A 6,042-nucleotide genomic window follows, 5' to 3' on the forward strand; every position below is an offset into this window, starting at 1 on the left:
ATCCCAAGGCCCTTATCACATCCGCAGTCTCTTTTGCCATGTAAGGTAACATATTCATGGGTTCCAGGGATTGGGATGTGGACATCTTTTTTGGGGGGTGGGGGGTGGGCATTATTTCATCCACACACAGGGCCTCATGAATAAATAAGAAAAATAAGAAACTGTTTGTAAGGCTCTTAGCCCAGAGCTGGAACATAGTAGGTATTGACACTGATGCTGATGGTACTAAAGCTAAGCTGGGGTAGCTGACAGACTGCCTGACCAGTTTCACAGCTATCAGAAACCAGTCTCCATTGAATGCAAGGAGCTCCACTGTGCCTTAGTCCCTCTGTCATCATTTAGGCTGCCCCAGAAGCAGACTGTGGAAAGGATTCCGGGGCCACTAGTTTATTTGGGAGGTGATCCCAGGAAACAGGGATGTGGGAAAGTAAGACAGGCAAGGGAAGCAAATCAATAAAGGGTGTTATCCAGCTAGTTACCACTGTGGACAATCGGAGCGCAATCCTATTGGTGACAATGCAGAACTTCACCTCAGGGTTATCCTGCCCGAAGGGTGACAGTGCTGGGATATGGACACACCAGCTCCCTGCAGTCTTTGTTGAGGGTTTTTCCTGGGAGGCAGACAGTGGGATTAATTTATCCATCTGCACACATGCATAGGGAGCAGGCTCCGAGGGCCAGAGAGACCCCACATACCGCGAGTCACAGGTGCTGGCAAGTGGAAGTCGGGCTGCAGGCACTGCAACGTAATAAACATGAGAGGCTGGAGCCAGGTCATCAGCAGCACCTGCTCCCCATCTTGAGCCTGGAGTCTTTATTTCTATGAAGTAGCTGAGGTTCGGGGATCTCACGGAGCCCAGAAAATGCAGAAAGGTTAGGAAATCAAGGAGTTGGGGTTTCACCAAAGCGAAGGCAAGAGGAGCGCTTGGAATTCGCAGTTAGGACCCAGGCTGGCGGAAGACACGATGTGAACGTTTCTCTCCAGGGCTCACAGCCCTTAGGACAGCGGCTGTGTGCAGGGCAGCCTGGGATGACAGTGGCTGTATAGCTGTATCTCCATGCCACATTCCTGGGAGGCTTATATCCACCTCTTCTTTTGACTACTGTGTGGCGTTACTGTCACTCTTTTGAGTCGTTTTTGTCATTTTACTGGGGAATTATTTTCCTTGCCTACTTGTTTGAAAAGGTTCCTGGTTGTCTTTGGTGTGGTTTGCATATATTGAAGGCACACCTTTTTCCAGATGAAATAGAACAAGTGTCTCTATCACTTGCCACCCATGTATCCTCTCCTCTCTTCCCTTCTTCAGCCCAGTGCACTCTGGCTTTTACCCCACCTCTCCATGGAAACAGCTCTCCCAAAGGTCACCAGCGGATTCTGAATTCACAAACCTAATGACTGTCACTCACTCAAGCTCCAGTCAGCTTTGGATATCGAATGCCTTCTCCCGTCCTTCCTCCCTCCGTCCTTCCCCCCTCCCCTGAATGCTTCTCACCGTCCTTCTCTGAGTCCTCTTCCTCTGGCTGCTCCTACTACTGGTTTCCCTGGCGGTTCATCGTTGGCTCGCCTCCCTTCTCACATGCCTCAGTCTCTGAGTGATTTCCCCAGATCCACAGATTCAGTGACCACCTGTTCGCCTGCACTGCCCAGATCTCTAGCTGTCACCCAAGCCACTCTCCTGACCCCTAGATCCTTCTGGTCCCCCTCTCCCCAACGGGTCAGTTCCCCATAAACGTCACACTCATCAGGCCTCAATCTGACTTCATCTTCCCAACAAAACTGGACTCTCCTTCCAAGTGCCTCATTTAGGTGAATGATACCTCCCCTGCTCAGATCATTGTACAAGATACCTACCACATCTAGTCACCAGGTCCTGCCTCTGTTATTTTCTTTTAACCACGCCCTACATTCTCATCTACTGCCCAGCTGTCTTATTCATGGTTCAGGTCATTATCAGGCCTTTCCCGAGCCACAGCAAGAGCTTCCCAGGGTGTTCTGTAGCTGGGATCAACCAGGATAATCTAGCCCCACAACCCTGTCATTTTACAGAGCAGGAAATCAGGCTGCAGAGAAGGAGTTATAGGCCTAGCTGCCAGGCCTCCTGGCTAGTAGTGTAACGGAGGTCAGAGCCAGATGGGACTGCACTCAAAGTCTCACCCCACTCCTTGCTAACCTGTACTAGTTTCCACTTGCTGCTGTAACAAATTACCATCAACTGAGTGGCTTAAAACAACACAAATTTATTATCTTACGGTTCAAGTCTGAAATGGGTCTTATGGGATGAAAATCAAGCTATTAACAGGAGTGTGTCCCTCTGGGGACTCTAGGGTAGAATCTGTTCCTTGCTTTTTCCAGCTTCTCCAGGCCACCTGCATTCCTTGTCTCGTGGCCCCCTTCCAGCAATGGCATCACTCTGCCCACTGCTTCCATGGTTACGTCTCCTTCTCTGAATCTGACCCTTCTGCCTCCCTCTTATAAGGACCCTTGTGATTACATTGGGCCCACCCAGATAATCCAGGATGACTTCTCTGTCTCAAAATCCTTAATTTAATCCCATCTATAAAGCCTCTTTTGCCATACAAAGTAGCGTATTCACAAATTTTGAAGATTAGGATATGGACATTTTGGAGGGGATCATTATTCAGGTTACTAAATGTGACCCTCCCCCAAGAAAGTTACTTAACCTGTCTCCAATTCTGGTCCTTCATCTGTAGAACAGGGTGATATTTCCCACGCTACAGGGATTTGTAGTGAGTGACAAAAGAGAGAATGTATTTAAGGCACCTACCTGAACATGGTCAATGTTCAACCAAAAAATCTATCAGAAACTGAGCAATCCTGAGCATGGTGGTGGGTAGGACTAGACCACAGCATCTAGGAGATGCTCCTGGGTGGCCTGTATCATTTGCTCGGGGCTGATGGGGGTTGATTTTTCAACATGGCCCTGGTCTTCTTCCTGGTTCTCATCAGTGCTGGCAGGACCTGGCTATCTCCCCTGAAGTCCAAGTTTCAGGCATCTTCTCAAGAAGTTGAACTGTTTATCACAGGCAACTAATGCCATGCTGGCCTGAATCCACTGGGGCCACTCTGTCCCTCACCCCTGGGCTTGGGGTAATTTGCCTGCTGACTGGGGCAGAGGTACAGAAAGAATAAGGATGGTCTTTAAAAAATGTATTTCAACTCATTTTGAAAATGCTAAAGGAGTCTGCTACTTAAAAAATGTCTGTTGTGGGCCGGCCGAGTGGCACGATGGTTAAGAACTGGCTTGGGACACCAGTGGGCCCTGGTTCGGATCCCACATATGAGGGGCAGTGACACTGCCCTCTACAGCTAAGATGCTGAACAACANGAATCCCTATGCTCCTAGGAACCCTCGGCCTGGGGATTGTCGGTTGTCAAAAGCTCTAGCTACAAAGGACTCTTAGGGATTCTCTAGTCCAACTCCCTCATTTCCCAGAGCAAGTTGCTGGGGCCCAGATTGGGGAAAGAATGTGTTCACTGTCACTGGGAATGTCAGTGATGCAGGCTCCTCCTGCTGGGTTCAGCCTAGGACGCTGAACCCTGACAGAAGACCCTGGGTTTCCATTGGGTTCTTCATGAAAATCAAAATAATCACAGCCCTAAATATTTTCCAGTCACTGGAAAAGTCTTACTTGGTGAAATCTACAAAGCATAAACATTTGTTCATCAAAGTATTTACCCAAGTGATACTCGATTAAAGCAGTATTAAGGGAAATAAAATGTGTACATGCTACTGACCACCTACACAGGATGTATATCACATTCTCTTAAACAAGCATTAAATCAATGGCAGTTCTCACTGGCTGGGATTTGAACAGCAGGAAATTAGCAGGAGCCTTTAACGAAGTAGGAAAAGCTCAGAACAAGGAGCCAGGAAACTTGCTTTCTCCCTCAGCTCTGCTTCTCAAGAGCCCATTGACTTGGGAAAGTCCTCCAGCCTCTCTGAACCTCAGTATCTTCCTCCCCTGCCCAGCCCAGTGGCCCTCCTCCCAGGGTTGTTGCAAGGATAATGGGAGATGGGTGGCCCTTTGAACATCTGATGCACATAAAAAGGTAGGTAAGGGGGCTGGAGACCAAGGTCCTGTCAGGACAGTTGCAACCACTCGAACTTCTGAGTCGGGAAGCAGTGAGATCTTGTAAAAGGTGAAAGCACGTGGAGCCAGATGGGCCTGTGGGCTCTGGCTCTTTCTGGCCATGTGGCCTTGGGCAATTCATGGGAGCTCGCTCCAAGCATGTAAAGTGAGGATAAAAATACCCACCTTGCAGGGCTATCATGAAAATAATGATAGTAATTTATTGAGAGCTTATGACAGTACTTCAGATACTGTTCTAGATGCAGAGCCTGTATTAACTCAGCCTCACAACAGCCCTCTGCGTTCGATGTTATTACTATCCTCATTTTACTGATGAGAAAATACAAGCAAATAGAGGTTCAATAACTTGCTCAAGGTCACACCGCTATTATGTAATAGAGTCGGACTTTGGATTTGGGCAGTCCGAATCCAGAATCTATTATATATACTTAACCTCTATGTCGAGTGTATGAGTTTCCTATGGCTGCTGTAACAAATCATCACAACCTTGGTGGCTTAAAACAACACAGATCTATTATCTTATCATTCTGGAGTCAGAAGTCCTAAAATCGAGGTGTTGGCAGGGCTGCTTTTCTTCTGGAGGCTTCAAGGGAAAACTGTTTTTCTTACCTTTTCCAGCTTCTAGAGGCCACCAGCAGTTCCTTGGTTCACAGCCCCCTTCCTCACATCAATGTGACCTCTGCCTTCCATGTCACATTTCCTTCCCTCTACTCTGACTGTCTTGCCTCCCTCTTATAAGGACCATTGTGATAATCCAGTGTGCTCTGCCCATCCCAAGGCCCTTATCACATCCGCAGTCTCTTTTGCCATGTAAGGTAACATATTCATGGGTTCCAGGGATTGGGATGTGGACATCTTTTTTGGGGGGTGGGGGATGGGCATTATTTCATCCACACACAGGGCCTCATGAATAAATAAGAAAAATAAGAAACTGTTTGTAAGGCTCTTAGCCCAGAGCTGGAACATAGTAGGTATTGACACTGATGCTGATGGTACTAAAGCTAAGCTGGGGTAGCTGACAGACTGCCTGACCAGTTTCACAGCTATCAGAAACCAGTCTCCATTGAATGCAAGGAGCTCCACTGTGCCTTAGTCCCTCTGTCTTCATTTAGGCTGCCCCAGAAGCAGACTGTGGAAAGGATTCCGGGGCCACTAGTTTATTTGGGAGGTGATCCCAGGAAACAGGGATGTGGGAAAGTAAGACAGGCAAGGGAAGCAAATCAATAAAGGGTGTTATCCAGCTAGTTACTACTGTGGACAATCGGAGCGCAATCCTATTGGTGACAATGCAGAACCTCACCTCAGGGTTATCCTGCCCGAAGGGTGACAGTCCTGGGATATGGACACACCAGCTCCCTGCAGTCTTTGTTGAGGGTTTTTCCTGGGAGGCAGACAGTGGGATTAATTTATCCATCTGCACACATGCATAGGGAGCAGGCTCCGAGGGCCAGAGAGACCCCACATACCGCGAGTCACAGGTGCTGGCAAGTGGAAGTCGGGCTGCAGGCACTGCAACGTAATAAACATGAGAGGCTGGAGCCAGGTCATCAGCAGCACCTGCTCCCCATCTTGAGCCTGGAGTCTTTATTTCTATGAAGTAGCTGAGGTTCGGGGATCTCACGGAGCCCAGAAAATGCAGAAAGGTTAGGAAATCAAGGAGTTGGGGTTTCACCAAAGCGAAGGCAAGAGGAGCGCTTGGAATTCGCAGTTAGGACCCAGGCTGGCGGAAGACACGATGTGAACGTTTCTCTCCAGGGCTCACAGCCCTTAGGACAGCGGCTGTGTGCAGGGCAGCCTGGGATGACAGTGGCTGTATAGCTGTATCTCCATGCCACATTCCTGGGAGGCTTATATCCACCTCTTCTTTTGACTACTGTGTGGCGTTACTGTCACTCTTTTGAGTCGTTTTTGTCATTTTACTGGGGAATT

Source organism: Hipposideros armiger, unplaced genomic scaffold, assembly GCF_001890085.2.
Source record: "Hipposideros armiger isolate ML-2016 unplaced genomic scaffold, ASM189008v1 scaffold_133, whole genome shotgun sequence".
Taxonomy (NCBI): Eukaryota; Metazoa; Chordata; class Mammalia; order Chiroptera; family Hipposideridae; genus Hipposideros; species Hipposideros armiger.